The following is a 19820-nucleotide window of genomic DNA, read 5'->3' as shown; positions in this document are numbered from 1 at the left end:
TGATGGGGCTATAATTGCTTCTTTGCCCTTTGAACAAACCACATCTGCACATGACATGTTCATAAGCCACATTATTAGTTTGGGTTTTTTGTTGGTTTTTTTTTTTTAAGAGAAAAGTATATGTGTATGCATTGATGGACAATACTGTATTTGTGAGTTTTTTTAATGGACAGTTTTGATTTAAATAGGCAGTTGTGGTAAGGGTGGATTTAGAACTGTGCTATCAGACTATTTAAGGTAATTTACAGATTTAAATTTAAAGGAATTTTGTACTTTTTTGTCTAAGGTTGGGATACAGCATTTTATGAATGGATAGGCATAGGAAATCACTACAGTAAAATACAATATACATCCAAAGCCAAATGTATTTTGCAAGGTGGAAATACCATTTACTTAAAAAAAACATGTGTTCAAAACGTCCTTGATCTCAACATCATTTTTTCAAACTGTGTAGAGGATTAGGTCCTGGCATGCAATTATGTTGAAATAATTATGCAGTCATCGTGATGACCATCTAGCCCGCATGGTTGAATTTACCATTTAGTTTGGTATCTGAGAATATTCTAAATCAAGAAAAGATTTCTGATGCTGACAAATTCCTGACTGGTTGGTTCGTTGCCATCCTGGTCTTTATATGTAATTTTGGAGAACCTGATCACAACTTGTTTTTAACACCATGTTAAAACTTGCATTCCAGGAGGTTTATAAGAAAAGATTGGGCAATTCTACTGGTTTTCAGCACCTTTTCAAAATATCCGTGTAGTTTTGAAATCATGATGTCTCAATGACTCATTTTTCTAAACCCTGACTCAATCTTTGCAGTTTATTTATTCATCCACTTATTCAAGAAAACTTACTAAGCACTTACTTGCCATTAACATACAATAATTTCTGACAGCTACCATTTAAAATGTTCACATCATAGCACAGAGTGAAATGGTGATCATGTAGCATATTGTTAATAACTAATGGCCTTACGATTACCATTAATTATTCAATCATTAACCATTTATATTTTGAGTGCCTATTATGTGTCATTCAATACACAAATATTTACTGAGCATCTACTATGTGTCAAGACCTCTTCTGGGTTCTAGGGGTATAGCAATGAATATAACATGCAACAGTTTCTGCCCTTGTGAAGATACATTCCAGTGTTCCTCAAACATACTTTAAAATCATTCGAAAACCATTCTGACATATATGATTGTGTTTTTAATGAATGTAGAAAAGTTGACACTTATTCTTTTGTGTTGATTCTTTTAGATGAAAAGAACTAGTAGTTGTATCAAAGAGTCTGAAAGGGCTATCTAAAGACATCTAGTCAAATGTTTCAAAGGAACATAAGAAAATTTTAGGCAAAATTGCAATAAAGGCTAAGATGTCAATGCTAGTCAACGTTATCATGTGACACAAATTGTGATGAACTCCAGAGCAAAGCCATTCTATAAGTAAATTTATAAGATAGTGCTTTGTCCAAATACGGTTTAAAAACTTAAAGCTTGGGCTTCCCTGGTAGCACAGCGGTTGAGAATCTGCCTGCCAATGCAGGGGACACGGGTTCGAGTCCTGGTCTGGGAAGATCCCACATGCCGCGGAGCAACTAGGCCCGTGAGCCACAATTGCTGAGCCTGCGCGTCTGGAGCCCGTGCTCCGCAACAAGAGAGGCCGCGATAGTGAGAGGCCCGCGCACCGCGATGAAGAGTGGCCCCCGCTCTCCACAACTGGAGAAAGCCCTTGCACAGAAACGAAGACCCAACACAGCCAAAAATAAATAAATAAATAAAAATAAAATAAAATAAAAAGAACCTCCCTCCTTTAAAAAAAAAAAAAAAAAACTTAAAGCTTGCTTCTAGATAATTTAGACTACAATACCTGAAATATCCATTTAATTTAGAAAGTATAAATATCAGAATAATATGGCATACAATAAACAAATACTGCAAAAAATAAATGTGTGAATGATTAAATGAAATGTTTTAAATAGTGGATAGGCCTAACTCCTTAATGGCACTGGGATGTGAGAAAACAAGTTAAATTATTGAAATTAAATATTGAAATACCTTTAAATGAAATTAACTTCTAAAACTTTTTTTCAACATGAAAACTGGAGTTATCCAGTGTTGTACATACTTATATTACTAGCTTTTTGTATACTATTTTCTGTTGCAAATAATGTTGTTTCTAGCTTGATTTATTCACCTTTAGTTTCGAGGAGAAACTACTTAATTGTTACTGCTGTATCTCAGTGACCAGAGATGATTAGAAAATGGCAAAATTGATCTTGATATTTCAGCTCTTGCCAGTTTGATAACATAAAGCCATTCTGAAAGTTTCTCTACAGTTCTTGTATTTAAGGTTGGCATAATTTAGGTGAATCCCACATTTATATTTAAAAAGCATATTATGAAGTTGAAGAAACTATGCAGCATAAGACATGAATGGAAATAGTGTCTGTTTAAAGTGTAAAAAAAAAAAAACAAAATTCAACTGAGTAAATTTAAAGACCTAATTGGCTTTATTCAATGGTTTATAAATTGGGCAGCATCCCACCTGGGAAATAGAAAGGAGCTCCGAGGCGCTGTACGAAATGGAAGACTTTTATAGGGAGAAACTGGGGAGGGACGAGGAAAGAGTGGATTGTTTCAGGCAAGGTTCCCTACCTTCCCTTAAGGGACAAAAGGGGTCTATTAGGTAGATTACCTCACTAGTGCTGACTAGGAAATTCCAGACTGACTGGTTAATGTTACTTTCCTGGGGGAGGTTGAAACTGTGATTAGGTTAGGTATTAAGTCTTGGTTTGGTGGTGTGGGCTTAGCATAAGTAATTCGATTTGGGGCCTGTGTCTCTTTTTAAATAATACCTAACAACTCTGTGATGATATCTCTAGTGTGTGTGTGTGTGTGTGTGTGTGTGTGTGTGTAGTATTGTGCTTAATTATCCAGAGAGCTGCTTCTGTAATCTGGTGACCTCCTGAATGAGGACCTAGGATGTTCCCATTGTAACTGTGGTCACTGAAGGTGGTTGCTTTTCTAACATAAGGACAGGCATGCTTTCGGTTCTAAGAAGCCATCCGTGTGCACTTCACTTGGCTCATGGTTCCACAGAGAACAAACAGAAAGATAAACTGCACGTTTAGTTCAGTGGGAGGAGGGAGGTGATCTGATTTGCCCAAAGGCATTATATTGTGAAGTTCCAAAGATGATGGGAGAGATTCCTTTCCCATGCGTAACTCCCCAAATTTTTTCCTGTGAGATAACATAATGCCTTGAAGACTAGTCTCTTTTTTCTCTTAAGATCCTTATCTCTATAATGGTTAGATTACATCTTGTCTTCTTTCCTGGCCTTCCTGGGCAGGCCAGAGCCCACAGCTGGCTAATCTCCTTGCTGTTTCTCTAGAGCAACTTTGTCCAGTGGAAATATAATGTGAACTGCATATGTGACTTTAAGTTTCAAGTACAAAAAAAGGGAGGTAAAATTATTTTTATGTTTAAACCAGTGTATCCAAAATATTATTTTACCACCTAATCAATATAAAATATTAATAAGGTGTTTTACATTTTTTTGTACTGTCTTCAAAATCTGGTGTGTATTTTACACTTATAACACATCTCAGAGACTGTGAATCTCTAGGGAGTAGGGCTTGGCATCTTTCCTTATTTATATCTGAACCTTCCTCCATCCCCACATTATCTGCCTAGGTTCTTTGTTATATAGGCTGCTGAATGAATGAATGAATGTTCCATTTTCATTAGCCCTATTGTTTTAATCTTTTAAAGTTCATGTAGATATTATTAAAGAGTTAAAATTTGTTTTGTGTCAAAATGTACTAGAAATTATTTTTATAGTGTACTCACGTTTATATCTATATAAGATGGCAGAGGCAAAGCAGAGTTTGGAGACTAGATTTGTATTCCATATAATACTAGCAACCTTCTGTGTGACCTGGGGCTGATTGCTTAACTTCTCTGGTCCTCTCAATTTAATCATCTGTAAAATGCTGTGGGATTAAATTTCTTCTAATGTCCTTTCCTATTCTCTGATTGTATAATTTGTCGTTGAACAAATGTATTTTTTTCTTTTGACAGTTTATATTATAGAAGAATAGTAGTTTTCCTTTGCTGACCTTTGCAAACAAATCTGTGATCATTTTTATGAATTTTTTTAAAAATTATTTATTTATTTTAATTTTGGCTGTGTTGGGTCTTCGTTTCTGTGCGAGGGCTTTCTCTAGTTGCGGCGAGCGGGGGCCACTCTTCATCGCAGTGCGCGGGCCTCTCACTGTCGTGGCCTCTCTTGTTGCGGAGCACAGGCTCCAGACGCGCAGGCTCAGTAGTTGTGGCTCACGGGCCCAGTTGCTCCGCGGCATGTGGGATCTTCCCAGACCAGGGCTCGAACCCGTGTCCCCTGCATTGGCAGGCAGATTCTCAACCACTGCGCCACCAGAGAAGCCCCTATGAATTTCTTCTTTATTCCATATTCTGTTCCTTTTCAAAAATTGAGATTCTTATCCCTAAAAGTAATGGTATCATTTCTGTATCCTTAGTACATAGGATAAAAAGGCAGCAATGAGTGTTAAATTAATTTTTACTTACATTAAAAACTAGTGGTTACTAACACAACACTGTAAATCAACTATACCCCAATAAAAATTAAAAAAAACAAAAAACAACCAGAAAAAAGAAAAGAAACTACTGGTTATAGTAACTTGCTTGGTGGAGAAAGTTGGGATATTTCAGCAAGTGATGAATGTAGCAGCTGCCTTTTTTCTTACTAAAGAAATTCTGAGTAGATTGCACCCTTAAAAACTAGATTTTTCATATTTTTCAACATTCACTTTTGTCTTTCCTGCAACGCAAACTGTTTTTCCTATCTTGCTCTTCTGGTCATGTTACTCTCAAGCTCGAAACTCTTCAGTGCCCCAGAGGATACACTTGAGGCTTCTCAGCTTGGCATTAAAGGGACTGGATACACATTCTGGCCGTCAGCCTGCCTTCCTCACTTTTCCTTGCACTGAGTCCCCCTTGAATATGCCATGTCTGTTTGCAGATGGGTCTGCCTGACCCACCTCGACATGCCTCAGGCAATCCCTTCTCTACGCCATTGCCCCTGCTCCTCTGCCCCCCAGACTACCTCTCTTCTCCTCCAATTATCAGACTCATTCCCATTCTTTAAGGCTAGACGGAGTCAGTTTCAAGCCCCATCTTCACCCCAATCCATAATTTGGCAACCTGCGCTGCCGTAACCCTTATTCTTATTTATCATTATCACATGCTGCCTTTAACAAGCACAGACATTTATACCAGTAGATTTTGGGCTGTTTCTCCTGCTAAGCTGCCATGTTCTAAGAACAGGTTAATCTTTTAGTAACTGCACCAATTGGATGCTGGATTCTAGGCCAGGCCCCAAACATAAAACGGTCAAATATTCAGGCAAGTAGTTACAGTTAGAGATCTGAGAAGTGCAAATATTGGAATATGTACAAGGCACCTTGATAGACCAGAGGAGGGAGTGGACAGCTGTTCCTGAGGGAGATCTGGGGAGGGTTCAAGGGGCCGGCGAATCATTGCAGGCAGTGGGAACGGCGCTATTAAGCCCGAATGCCATAGAGCTGGGGGTGTTCCCTGTGCCTCCTTCGCGGTTCTCCTTTACAGCAGTATGGCCTAGTGATTGGGTGTGCAGACTGGGGTCAGAAGGCCTGGGTTCAAATCTTGCCTCTGTCTCTTATTAGCTCTATCAATTTGGGAAAGTTATTTAGTCATTCAGTACTTCAGTTTTCTCAAATGGAATATGGGAATGATAATGTGGGAAAAGGTAGGGGAAGAGAGGAAGAGAGAAAGTTAGGAAGGAGGAGGGGGGGTTACACGAGTTAAATTAAGTAAAGGATTTAGAATAGAAAATGCTTAATAATTATTAGTTATTTTATATCTCTTACTATTGATTCTCAAGGTGCCATGCATATAGACGGTGTTCTATGAATGTTTACTGAATGATTGAACGTTGCCACCAATCAATTAGTTATGTATTCACACCTTATCTATTACAGAAGGCTGCATTTTCTAATGATATCTCTCAGCGATAGGCTACTTATTTGAGGGGGTGGGAGGGAGTGGGTGTGTGTTGATGCTATGCACTGGGTTCATTTTGGCTCACTAGGGGAAATTTTCCAATTCTAAGATCAGTGACCTGAAACTTCTTGTCTACTGTGATTTCCAGCTGCCTAGATTTCTCATACAGCATGCCATAGGCAGTGTTTGCAGATTTGTTGCATGGAGAGTCAGTACACAGTGTCCTTCATAGTTTCACATCTTATGTGCAGGATACACTTTCTTCTCTAATGAAATTAATAACATGCCATGAAGCTCTCCTGAGTCATTGTAAGTTAAATCATTTGATATTATTTAAAATTGCCTTTCATATAATGAGCAGTATTTTTTCTCATAGATATACAATGTCTACTGCTTCACAAATTATAAACTAGGAATATTTACTTAGTATGTAACAGGCCCCTCATGTTAAAATTCATAACATTTTTGCCTTAAACTGAGATTATTGCCAAGTCCTTATTGGGCGCTTTCTTTTTGCAGGACTTGGCCTTTTATTATTAATGTCAGAGTAGTTCTTCAGAACAAACTGAATTAAAAATACACAAAACACAGGCTACTTTTAAAACATATAAGAGATTATTGAAGCAATAATGGAATAATAAATATGATATTATAGAGCCATCATTTTACTAATAATTGTATGTTAGGTTTTTCTGTTATAGCTATATTTTTGAAGCATTTAAAAATAAAATAGCAAGAATTATTCCTAGCAATTAAAATTCAGAGTCTACTAATATAGTAATGAAAATCATTATAATTGTATTTCCACAAATGTGTGCCAAACCTTTTAGGCTTGGTGTCTAAATAGGCTTCATCAACACTTTTTCCTGGTCTCTCACCAAACACGTTGGGGGGATAGGTAGGGAGCCTGCTCTACTGATTTTACAGATGGGTAAACTGAATCACAGAGCACTTAAACGATTTGCCCAGGGTTATGTAGTAATCAGGTATCTGTATCTGTGCTCTTTTTATTAGATTATTCTGCTGCTCAAAATGTTGATTCCTATAAGCATACAAATTGTGTGTACTTCTGTAATTCATTTGTTTTACTTTATTTTATTCAAGTATGGTTGTTTTCTGTATTTCATCTTCTATTTCTATATAAGAAGATAAGAGAAGGATAGGTAACTATAAAGTTACCTATAGAGAGGGTATGTATTTTAGTAAGGTAGGTCTAGCATCTAGTTCTTTTTTATAACACATAACTAAAAATGTGTCCTCCTTGGGACTTCCCTGGTGGTGCAGTGGTTGGGAATCCGCCTGCCAATGCAGGGGACAAAGGTTCGAGCCCTGGTCCGGGAAGATCCCACATGCCACGGAGCAGCTAAGCTCGTGCACCACAACTACTGAGCTTGCGCTCTAGAGCCTGCGAGTCACAACTGCTGAGCCTGCGTGCCACAACTACTGAAGCCCGTGTGCCTAGAGCCCGTGCTCTGCAACAAGAGAAGCCACCGCAGTGAGAAGCCTGCGCACCACAACAAAGAGTAGCCCCCGCTCACTGCAAATAGAGAGAAAGCCCGCGCTCAGCAACAAAGACCCAACGCAGTCAAAAAAAACCCAAATAAATAAATAAATAAATTTGTTTTAAAAAATAAAATAAAATAAAAAATATTCTCTCCCTAAATGCCTTCATCCTGCCACAAGAAACACTTTTCTTTTGGGATTCCTTTCCTGTATGGCAGAGGGTTCGTTACAACAAAAATACCTAAAGAAACCAGAAAACTCTTGAGACACTTCTCATATAACTGATGTTTGAAAATGTTAGCCTGACTGATATATGAAAATAAAATTTTCCATAGTGTGGTGTTTTTATCATGAAGAAAGAGGAGAATTTTCTGATTATTCATTTAAAGGTAGTTGCATGCATGCTGTCACTGAGATTTTAAGTTTTTTAAGTGGGTAAACAAGTTTCACTGGTGATAAATTATCCTCATAATCATTAATAATATTTAAGGTGACTGCTGATAGTTTGGGTTAAAAATGGCCTTACCTTTTAAGACCTTATCTCTTTGGAACTTAAGTGTCTTTACATATTTTGCCTCATTTATTTTTACAGCATCCTTATACAGTGATTTGCCTGGGTGGCACAGTTCTTACTATGTAGGCAGTGAAACCCAGGCGTAGGTTAAATGATTTACTCTAATTTTATGCTGCCTTTTTTTTTTCAGGCAATTTCTAAGGCTTTATGTTGCCATTATTCTAAGCAATGCATGATTCAAAACAGTGAGGAATTCTGGGGATAGACTCAAGAACACCAGTGCTCAGAAAATCAAGATTATTCAGAGCCCTTAATTTAGCCCTTACCTCCTAAATGCAAGAATGGTTAAAACTGTTGACATTTTCCAGTCATCCTAAAAGTAAGGCGTTGTAACTGGGCAAAACATAGTCAAAATACCAGGTAGTATTCTGTCCACTGCACATCTGATCAAGGCAGATGTCTTCATTAGCTGGTGATGATTGTACCAATTCTGGAAGCTTCGATAGTGAGGGCACACCATCCTGCATGGTAGACGGGATTATTGGAAATAGATGACCTGGTAGTGAATAGAGAAGCTCAGAGCAGAGACTTCATCCCATGCCGGCCCTCTCCCAACGTGCTGTGATGCGTTCTGAGCTCCTCCAGTTTAGTTTCCATTATCTACCACCCAAGTTCTCAATTCAATTTCAGACTCGGGCAAAAGCCTATAATTCTATTTGTTTTGGGTAAATTTAGCAAGCTGCTCCTGATTACACCTTAGCCAGAGACCATCTGTTGACTGGCGTGCCTCTCAGGAGTGGTTTTTGTAGGCGATGAATGGGAAGAGGATTGGAACGCCGCTGCTGTTAGTAAGCAGATGCACCGTATCAGGGATAGTCCCTCCGCCTTTCAATCTGCCAGCTCTCTATATTGATGGAGTGTCGTATGCCTGCAAGCCATTCCATCCTGAGGCAATGAGAAGTGCTCTCCTAGGATCCATTTATCAAGTGCTTCTACTGGCATTTGATGGAAAGGAGTTTAGAAGTCATAGTTTGATACACTTAAAGCACGGCCACATTCTGCTCCACAGGTCCCGAGTATGTATGTATGTGTGTATATATCAACCCCGTGTACATGCTTTTCAGCAGCTAGAGTCATGTGCTGTCAAAAGCCCCACAGACAAAACAACAGGATACAGCTGTGCTCTGTAATGTACTGTGTAAACCTCCTCAGGATCAGGCTCACAATTCTTTAAAGCACTGCCTAATCCGCTAAAATTATTGCTAGTTCATTTGCATCAGATGGGGAAGATGTGCTAGATAAATTTAAAATGTTGAGGAACAGTTTTGATGCTGACAGCGCTATGATGACGGTTCTTTCTAAACGATGATGGTATCGTTAGCTCATGGCTAAGATGAGACTGGTCTAAACACGAGGCATGAGGGGAAATGGAGAAAATGAATATACATTAGCTTCATCTCGTTTTCTGAAAGAATCAGAGGAGGGAGGTGAGGGAAGGAGGCGCCGTGGATTGCCAAGGCGCTTGAAAACAGAAATTAAATCAGTGAAGTGAGAGGATTGGTTACCGTCCTGTGTTGGGGGAAAGGGAACAACGTCTCGGCACTAACAGCTACAGGTTGGCGTAATTAACTGACTTGTGTAGGAAGTGCCCAGGGTCATCTTAGAAACCCATCAGATAGGGGATTCCTCCTTGAGTTCAGCTTCTAAGGGTTGGGGTGGGGGGGGGAGTGTAGAATTGTATCACAGCTGCAGGTCTTGTCTTTAAGGCAAGAAAGAGGTTAAATTTAATTAAAAAAAAAAAATCTCACAAGATCCTAGATCTGCTACTTTTTTTCACGTAGTTGTCACCTATCATTTTGATGCCGTGTTCTCTTTTTTTAATTTTAATGCCATGAATTAAAGTGGGGTAGTTTCCTCCACCCCTATCTTTCACATACAAACTCAGCATTCTTTAATTTTCGTTATGAAAATCATCACAGGTTCAGCGAAGTGAGGGTTAAGGTACCAGAGCAGAAATGTAGTGTATAGTATATATCTAAAATTTTAGTTAATAATGACTGTATTAAAATGTTATTACAGTTTAAAAATTTTTAAACAAATAGTGAATGACTGTGCTAAAATACTGAACTATAATATTTTTTAAAGGATTAAAATCACCAATCTTGAATGAGCAAAAATAGTTTCTGGGAATTTCTTTGCTAATCAGGGCAATTTGATTCATTGCTACTGAATTGATGAATGTGAGGCTGATTTAATAAGCTATAATATTTGCAGTTACATGTCATCTCTAATATAACAGGATATAATGCATTTAAAACTCCTGCAGATCATCACCAAACCACATAACAATTGTTCTACAAATTGAATAAGAGGCTTAATTTACAGATAAAGGCTATAGTTTGCTGGTTATATAGTTGATAGTATGAAAACAGTAAGAAATATCCTGAATGAGCAAAGGACTATTTGAAAACGATACTTAAAAATCATATAGTTGATTCACTTTCTGTGAACGAGGCTTAACTCATACGAATAAATGGTTTTAACAAGGGTCTGTGGTCTTTAGGAAATGACACTTGAAGGATATGCCAAAGAAGGCTTGTAGAAATCGTCCTCATGTTAGTTTATATCATGCATACAATACTTCCTTACCTAGCCTGGTACGTACCCTAAAACAGGAGGCATAAAACCAAGACCATACCGGATATGAATAAATAGTAAGAGTTCGAAACAAAAGCTATTCCAACGTAAGTTCTCCCCGCTGGTTCACAGGTTTCTTCCTCCAGGCTCCAGGATGAATGGTCCTCACTGAAACATTCCCAGGAAACACTTTAAAAAAAAAAATTTTTTTTTCAGCTCTTGCTGAGAAGAAACAGAGTCAGGGTGATTTAAGGGCAAGGCAAATATCCGTTAAAGACCTTCGTCATAATATAGCTCAAGTTTGCACATATGTTCAGTCGCCTGCAGTGTCTCATGTTCTAGTCCTGGCAGAGCAGCCTAGTTGTTTTTTTTTTTTTTTTAAACAAATTTATTTATTTTATTTATTTATTTTTGGCTGCGTTGGGTCTTCGTTGCTGCGTGAGGACTTTCTCTAGTTGTGGCGAGCGGGGGCTACTCTTCGTCGCGGTGTGTGGGCTTCTCATTGCGGTGGCTTCTCTTGTTGTGGAGAGAACCGACTAATTTTTAAGGGACTTGATTCAATGACACAAATAGGGAGATAAATAAGACTAACAACTATGCCTTCAGGATAGACCCAGAAGAAGGTAAGAGGTAAGACAGCCACACCTTGTGAGGACAGTGCGAGGTGGACGTAAGGCCAGGCTAATACAGAGCCCTGTCTCCTCATCTAGAGAAAATTGAATTCAGTTCAGTAAATAGTGAGGTACTGTGGAAGAGACAAGTATGTGATAGGTCTCTGCTTTGTACCAAACTTACAGGGGACTAGGCTTATGCTGGTAAAATCATTAGAGAATAAGAAGGACTTTGCAGTCAAGTGTTATGGTGAGAAGACTATGCAGAGCCACAAATGCATTCCTTAGGGGATATTTATAATATATATATACACACACACACCTTGTACAGAAGAGATGAAAGATCAGTCTTCATGCCCTTTGGATCATACTTACTAATGATAAATTTGCATTGGTTTTGACTTACTGTAGATTATAAGCAAAATCTCACAAAACAGATTATTACTGGGGATCAATTTATAGATGGAGGTGGTTATATTGTGGTGGTCTCCCTGGATGGGGGAATCTGCTTTGAGAGATGCTACCCAGAGTGGCATTTGGGAGAATTAAAAAGAGTCAGAGAAAAGCGACAACTGAAGCTTTAGTAAGAATATTGTCAATGCCAAGTCACAACTGCCTTGTGCTGTGGATTCCTTCCTGCAGGCTGCAGGATGGATGATCTGGGCTGAACTTGCCCAGTGCACTGCAGAACTGGGGCTGTGACCCGTGGGCGTTCTCCTGCTGCCCCCCCTCAGATATTCCAGTTGCTCTTGCCAGCTTTACAGTCTCCATGGGCCTATTTACCTTGGTAATTTGCACCTGATGCATTTATATTGGTCATTTTTTTTCTCCCTGGAATCCTGGGATCTCATTTATTCACTAGTGCAATAAAAGTGGTGGAGTGAAAAATCCCTCCTTAAAGCAAGGAGGAGAAGAATTGTTTAGGGAAAACAGCAATCACGCTAACTGCCACTCTAATTAAAGCACCAAAAGAAGCCTTGTTCTCATTTAGAGGTGGCTCATATCCGCATCTCTGTGCACATACAGGCCAATGTTAGTCCATCTGTGGGCATCGCTGCTAACTTTATTGTTTTTTTAAATCCAGTGTCGACGTGTTTTCGTTTCAAAACAAAACAGTAACAGCCCTAGGATTGAAACACAAGAATTCTTTGGCCACAGCTTGCAAAAACCATGCTTGGTTGTGTGTGTAGGGAAAATCACTTTGAATAACAGAAGCACAAATGAGAACTGATAGAATAATAAGCAATTAAGGTGGATTAACAACAGTTGCTGAATTCCAGCTGTTGGCTGCAGATGCAGTTTGGCTCCCTAATTCAAACTGGTTGAAACCCGCTGCTCTTCGGAGCGCAGGAGGGAGGGAAGTGTGCCCAGGGCAGTGCCCACATCAGGTGTAGCTTCCTTGTTGTCCGTTGTGGAGGATTTAGGTACAGTATCGAGGGCAGGTTTGACTTGCCCCGGATTTCTTTTTTTTTTTTTTTTTTTTTTTAATTTTATTTATTTATTTATTTATTTATGGCTGTGTTGGGTCTTCGTTTCTGTGTGAGGTCTTTCTCTAGTTGTGGCGAGCGGGGGCCACTCTTCATCGCAGTGCGCGGGCCTCTCACTATCGCGGCCTCTCTTGTTGCGGAGCACAGGCTCCAGACGCGCAGGCTCAGTAGTTGTGGCTCACGGGCCTAGTTGCTCCGCGGCATGTGGGATCTTCCCAGACCAGGGCTCGAACCCGTGTCCCCTGCACTGGCAGGCAGACTCTCAACCACTGCGCCACCAGGGAAGCCCTCCCCGGATTTCTTTTATTACTTAACTTTCTTTGCCTTCTGTTATTTTGACACCTTCCTGCATGTTTTGGGGGTCCTTGTTGATTTAGAATGACTAACGAAAATCTGTGAGCTTGCTGTTTGGTTATGGCACATTGAAAACCAAGAGAAGGGAGAAAAGTATGTGTTTGTTTCTAGTGGCCAAGAAGAGCTCACAGTAAGAGAAATTATACATTCCTTTGGCTGCTATAAATAATTATCTCGGTTGTTTCCTGGGCTAGCAGCTAGGCCATATTGAGAGCCTCCTTAAGGAGGACAGCCCCATATAATTATATGCCCAACCACACACCCCAGGGAAACTGTGTGAACAGATAATTTACAGGGTAATCACCATAGGCAGTCAGTCCCCTGCAGCCTTACCACAGTGTGTTCCGTTGCCATCACACCTACATCCTTGGAGAGCCCTGATCCTGTCGGCCGGTGATCAGGAATTGTCCCTCTCACAACAGTGGCCAGGGGTCCGCTCACAGAAGGGCCCCATGCTCCGTTTAAGGCTCTGCTGTCACCATCTCACAAGTCTTAGTCTTATCTTTGAACCAGCGTTTTGTAAGTGGAGCATGTGCCTCAGAGGAAGTGGTACATAAAATACGTGTGTTCACCTGTTGGGGCACAGTTTGCAAAAAGTGTTCACAGCGTCCCATGAGCACAGACAGCGATGTATGGGAGTTCAGGGACTCCAAGCGAGTACAAGGTCAGCATTTTATGGCAGCTGCCCATTTCCATAGAATGTTGGTAGAATATGCATGTATGAAGAAGTAAGATTTTAAAGTTGAGTTAGTTTCAGTTGAGTTAGCCACATGAAGTGTTTCCACTGTCCTAGTAAGGACAAAATACATATGCATGTATGAACTACAATATGCAAGTTGTGTTGTTTGGTGATTCCACATACAAGTTAAATGCCATTCCTTTTGCATTTAAAACCGTCATTGAACCATATAAAGATGAATGGTAAAATGCATGCTAATAATTAAATACTTCAGTTTTTCTTTGTTTAGCATAACATTAAATAGTAAATAAAAAGCATCATGAGAAATTGAGAGAGACCATGGAAGAAAGGAAAAAGCTCTATATTTTAGTGCACTTAATGACACTTTTCTTCCTGCTTTTTGAACAAGGGGCCCTTAATTTCGTACCATGCCCTGCAAATTATGGAGTGGGCCCTACTCAGTGGTCTATAGTTTCAGATAAACTGAGTCTGATTGAAGAGGATGCTAAGATCAGATGCTCCCCAGGTAGCCTGTGAGACGCAGACACCAGATACACACCTATGCCGCCTTTAGGGCCTTCCTGAGGCAAAGGTTCCCGTTTAACCAGATCCCACCACATTTCAGATTTTCTACCTGTTCAGAGGAACTTTGGCAGACTTTATGTTTAGGCAACCTGTCTTTTCATGACTGTAATTTTCTCCAGTGATATGTGAGGGTCCTTTTACCTTCCAGACATGGTTTGCAAAAGGAATTCTGTACCAGCGTTGTAACATTATAAAATACCTCCCCCCTGCCCAGCCTCTGCCTCTTACCCTCTCCTGCCTTTTCTGTTTTCAGCAGCATGTGCCTTTGTTCCTGCAGATGAATTAGGAGGTATAGGTGTGTTGATTTATCTGCCCTCATGAACATAAACGGTTCTCTGATAGAAGTGTGCCTACCACCACAGACAGAAACGGCCAACACTTTGCTCTTGATATGTGTAAGCCCATATACCACTCTCACCCAAGGCGACTTACTAACCAACTTCTAGGTCCAAACTGGTTTACTAAGTGGAAGCAACCTCGGGGAGCTGGTTATAAAGCCACAGATCTCTCCTTGGAGCCAGTGGGAGAGCTGGTGAGGAGGAAGGCAGGCAGTGAGCCACGCAGAGGAGCCCAGGGGACATCGATCGTTTCCCAGAGTTTAGCACAAAGCCAAGAATGACTTGCTTCTAGGAGCCAACCACGCCAAGTGTCTACTTGATACTATCCCCAACCCATTTTATTTCAGCAGGAGAGATTATGGCCCAGGGTGAGAAGGAGACGCCAAAAGCCCTACCCCCATCTGGTTTTTGTCATAGGTTTGCTGACCCAGATTTCTTTCCCAGCGTATTCCTCCCTAGGAATCGGTCAGGCACTTAAGGAAGTTGCAGTTATTCTTTAAGTATGTACACTTGATTGCTTAGCAAGCCCCAAACACGCTGTATCGGCTGTGGTCTTGAGCAGGAGTTGGCAACATTTCCCCAGGAAAGCCATGTTTGTTTCTTCTGCCACAGATCTGTTTTCATGAGGGCAGAAGGAATGTGGGAGGAACCCCATGTGGGAGATAGTTGTCATGAGGGCTTCACAATCCCCTCTTTGAGCCAAATGATCATCCTCTGTTGAGAGATGCAAGCAGCCTAAAAATGGAGTAATTCACAAAGACATTACCTCAGAAACTTGATAGGAGCCAGAACCCCTCATCTGGTCTGTGGCAAAGAGCTGCGGAGGGGAATACTATTGTCTTGTTTTTAAAATTCACATTGGGGCGATCGTGTGGGAGCTGGCGGAAGGAGAGAAAAAAACGTGGACAGGCAATCAGGAGGGCGACTTCTTGGTCTCATCTCAGGCCAGTACTGGACGTGCCCAAGGCTCTCCCCCTGCCTTTGACTACAGAGACCACCTGTGCCCTGACAGCCTGTCCTAGAATTCACTTGTGCCTACCCTGGCCCCGGCAACCAATCAACACCACCAATCAGGAGCCATTTTATACCGAAGGCTGTGGGTATTAGAAGAGCCTGGCTTCCAGGGATGTTTGGAAATGTTCTTCTTAATGTTTTTTCTTTTCTTTTTCTTTTTTGAGGGCGAGGAGGGCCAAGAAGTTCCCAACTACTTGAGAACATGTGTTGTCACCCCTCCTCATATTCCTCTCAGATATCTGACACAAGACTTTGCACGTTCTAGAGATTGTTTACTAAGAATGGATAATAGTAAGAGATCAGGAATTCATGGATGTGTGCCGAGTCAGTGAATCATAAAAATGATAAGCGTCTGTGCCTCCGTTTTCCTTGTCTGTGAGGTGAGGATGGTAATCGTATGAGCTGAATAGTTAATGAGTTTATACCTGTAAAGTGCTTAGAACTGTGCCTACGTTCAATAAGTACTCACTACTGATATTATGCGGAAGGCAGAGTATACCGGTTATGACCAAGGGAGTCACAAAAAAGAACTGATAGCTCATCATAAAGTATGTGCAGGTAGGTATTAAAGATGATCTCTTGGTACATGAAGGTCCTTTAAAAGTACAAGTTCATATTCTCCTGCCACTTAGTAGTTTGCAAATACAAATAAGAGCAGTGTAAATGTACGACTGATTTTTCAGAGTCTTGTTATTTACCTGGTTTTTCTTCTTGGAAAAGGAATTTGGGCCTGGGAACCATTCTACTTAGGCAACTTGCTGTCGGTGCCTGCAGAGCTGGCTGGTGGGAATGTGATGACTCTTGGTGGGACCCAGCTGAACAGAAACAAGGTGTGGGAAACACTCTGCAAATTACCTTACACATTCAGCTTCTGAGTCCTTTAATTTTTCTTATCAGTAATTCACTTCAGATAACAACTCTGGAGATAAAACAGGCCTTAGGGGGTGGCCAAAGGGAGCAAGAACAGAGGTTTTATTGGTCTTTTATCTCCTGTTTACTAAAAAGTGTTTGGTTGTAAAAGGTAAAGACAAAACTATTGTGTCTGCTCCAGAAAATGAACAAATAAAAATAATTATTGCAGAGGGGCATTAGTAACAAATAGGATATACTTACTTTTCCCTAACTGGTGGCTTCAAATCTCGACTTCATTGTTTTTTAGCACTTTTTGGCTCTCCATTTGAAAATCAAACACAAGAATAGGCCTTAAGGCTAATTTCCTTCCTGGGTGAAATTGAGGGATCTGACTTATCCTCAGCCTAATTTTCTTCTATGAGGACCGTAAACAGGTGGCTTCTTTCTCCAATGGGATCCCAGTGTGTGAGAATGAGTGATATGGGTCATATTGAAGAGAATCAGATGCTCACAATAAATAAAGAAAATAATACATATTTGCTTGAAATGCTAAATATTTGTCAGTAATATGTTAAAGGAAAAAATAGCATGCTTTGCTTTAAAAGCATATTATCTACTTTTAAAAATCTCTTTTGTAATACTGAAGAAGGTAATGATCTTTCTGGCTGAATAGTAATCATAATAAAAGGATGACATATGATTCTTAATAGTGTCTGCCTAAGTGCAGTGTTTTAGGTATAGAGTCTTTGAAGCATTTTCATAAAATCGGTTGTGAATACTGGTTTGCTTTTTACTAAGTCTTTTTAAGTTTTGATAACTTTATAAGAATGGATGATTTCCTTTAAACATAGATTAGGAAATTTGGGGGCTTTTTTTTGCTTTTATTTACTCTTCTAAAATTAAGTTGTTTTTTAATTTCGAGTGTGGAACACGTGTACGTGGTACAGAATTGAAAAGCTATGAAAGGGTTACACGGTGAAAAATGTCTCCTTCCCACTTCTGCTCTCAGCTATCCAGTTCCCCCCCTCAAGTGGCAAACCTTTATTCATAGGTTTTGTGGGTACACAAAGAAAACCATAAAAATTGCAGACTTCCCTTATTACAGTCCCGAGGTGGGGGAGGGGCACATAGTGGAAGCCTTTTGTATTGCCACAGAAAATGTTAGAATTAAGAGTGCGCTGCTTGGAGCACATCTCATCTCATAATTTTTAATATGCCCAGAGGAAGAGCCTTGTCATCTAAACTACCTGGAAGCAGTTTGGCTGGGCCATGGAAAACCCAGCATGTGTCCTGTCCCCGATGGTGACAAAGCCAAGGGGCCCTGTACATTTTATAACTGAATTCTGGTAACACTTGTGCTCCCTAGTTCATAAATCATGTCAAAATGTGGCTTGAATGAGAATAAATGTAAAATGTGTTCTTAAGCCTTAAGCAGGCATGAAGCCCAGTTTGCTCTCTTGGAGGTGGGTTTTAAAGATGATTGAGTAAAAGGGTTAATGACATCTCATCCTGTTTCCAAATGTATAATGAGTAGCATCTCTGAAAGGTACCATATCACTGCGGGAATGGTTAAGATAATGTCACGTCGGAGTTTGTGTGACTGGGGTTCATACTGAGCTTCTTGTGAGCATTGCAGCCCCCCTGGCATCTCATTGCTGTAGGGTGAGGGAGCAAGAAATGCTCGACTTCCTCTGAAATTAATGACTTGCTGATTCTTTTTTGGCAAGTGTAAAGCAATTCATAGAGAAAGAATAATTGTTTAATTCAAAGTGTGAGTGGGGTGGGTTAAAAATGAATGTACTGGGAAGGCATGGTCCTCGCCATGGGCGTGTGCTTTTTCTCCATTTGTAACAAATAAATGATTTGAAAAACTGCTGATGTTCAGTTTCCGCAATGAAATATTGATGTTAGACCTTGTGGGTTGTAGGTGTGAGTCAGATCAACCAAGAAATATTCAGAAGCTTCAGGGTCCAATGAAATAAGTTCTAGGTACCTTCTTAGTTTACATTGGAGTAATGCTTTCTCAGGTATTCTTTTATTTATTTATTTTCAATGTTCTTTTAAAATTAACCCAAGGCAAATTTAAATCTGAACTTTGGTTTAGATTTTGTTTAGTTCAATACATGAGTTTGCTATAGATTAAATGACATATTGAATGTGTTAGTAACAATGAGAATGCTTAAGTTATTGATAACATGTTATGTATGCCTTGAATTCTGTTTCAAATACATTTTCTATTTTGGAATATTCAAGACTGAGTTCCTCAAGTTTGAGTATTAGATGATCTCTTAAGAGAGAGATTCTGTTTTCACTCTTAATATTTCTTTTAAGGATATAATTTAACTAGATCACTGTGTGTGTGTGTGTGTGTGTGTGTGTGTGTGTGTGTGTGTGTGTGTGAGAGAGAGAGAGAGAGAGAGAGAGAGCTCTTCTTAAGAAGATCTTTTGACTTGGAATTCATAAAATAATTCATAAAATAATTAGATGCCTGTAGGACTGCACGTTGACAGCTATAGCTTTCAAAACAATGTTTCGACAAGAAGAGGCCCCTGCAAACCCTGCCTGATAGTGAGTAACCAGAGATATTTGGGACCCAAACACAATAGAAGAAACAGGCACATTTACATCATTCCTTTACCTCACTCGTCATCGTTGCCTTTGGGGAGTAACTGAAAAAGGGCAAAGTGAAACAGACAATAAATCCAAGTAGACTTTGGAATAAACTTTGGAAAGAACGTTGCCTTACACAATGTGAATAATTTGTAAATATTAAATGAAAGAATGAACAAATGAATGAATCAGTTAGTGAATCAATCAAAATTTAACCACATCCCAAGATGGGGGATCAAATTTGCATACGACAATTAGTATTTGTAGCTGCTTGTAGCTATAGTATATTTTCTTTTGTTTGTCCCATTGCCACTCTAGAAGTCACATCGTCAGCATAGAACTCATCTACCCCATGGGAAAAACAAATCTTCCTCCCAAGATCTGTACTTTAAATATACCACCATTTTTGTAGGACCCCAGGCTCAAAACATTCATTTACGTTAGAGACCCTGAAACCTGGCGATTGGACTATTAGGCTCTCTTGGATTTCTACTTCCATACTTCCATAGGCATCACGCCTCCTAATCCCCACCAAGTCCATTTCCCATCTAATGCTGTATCCAGTACA

The 19820-nt window shown here is 39.9% G+C and overlaps 1 protein-coding gene across 5 annotated transcripts in view; it reads left to right on the top strand.

The window, feature by feature from the left end:
* EFNA5 (ephrin A5) overlaps positions 1–19820 on the top strand; it is a 277269-nt gene that overhangs the window by 152935 nt on the left and 104514 nt on the right. The window contains exon 1 of one of the 5 annotated variants that reach the window (XM_082380120.1): positions 7643–19820. This exon is cut by the window's right edge and continues 24059 nt beyond it. The exons of the other annotated variants lie outside the window; for them this stretch is intronic. The gene's annotated coding sequence lies outside the window, so the exon portion shown is untranslated. Of the gene's footprint in view, positions 1–7642 lie in introns of those variants that run through there. 5 annotated transcript variants of the gene reach the window in all.

Source organism: Balaenoptera borealis (genome assembly GCF_965194805.1).
Source record: "Balaenoptera borealis genome assembly, chromosome: 2".
NCBI lineage: Eukaryota > Metazoa > Chordata > Mammalia > Artiodactyla > Balaenopteridae > Balaenoptera > Balaenoptera borealis.
The sequence above is the reverse complement of the archived record's forward strand: the minus strand, read 5'-3'. Positions and strand labels throughout refer to the sequence as shown.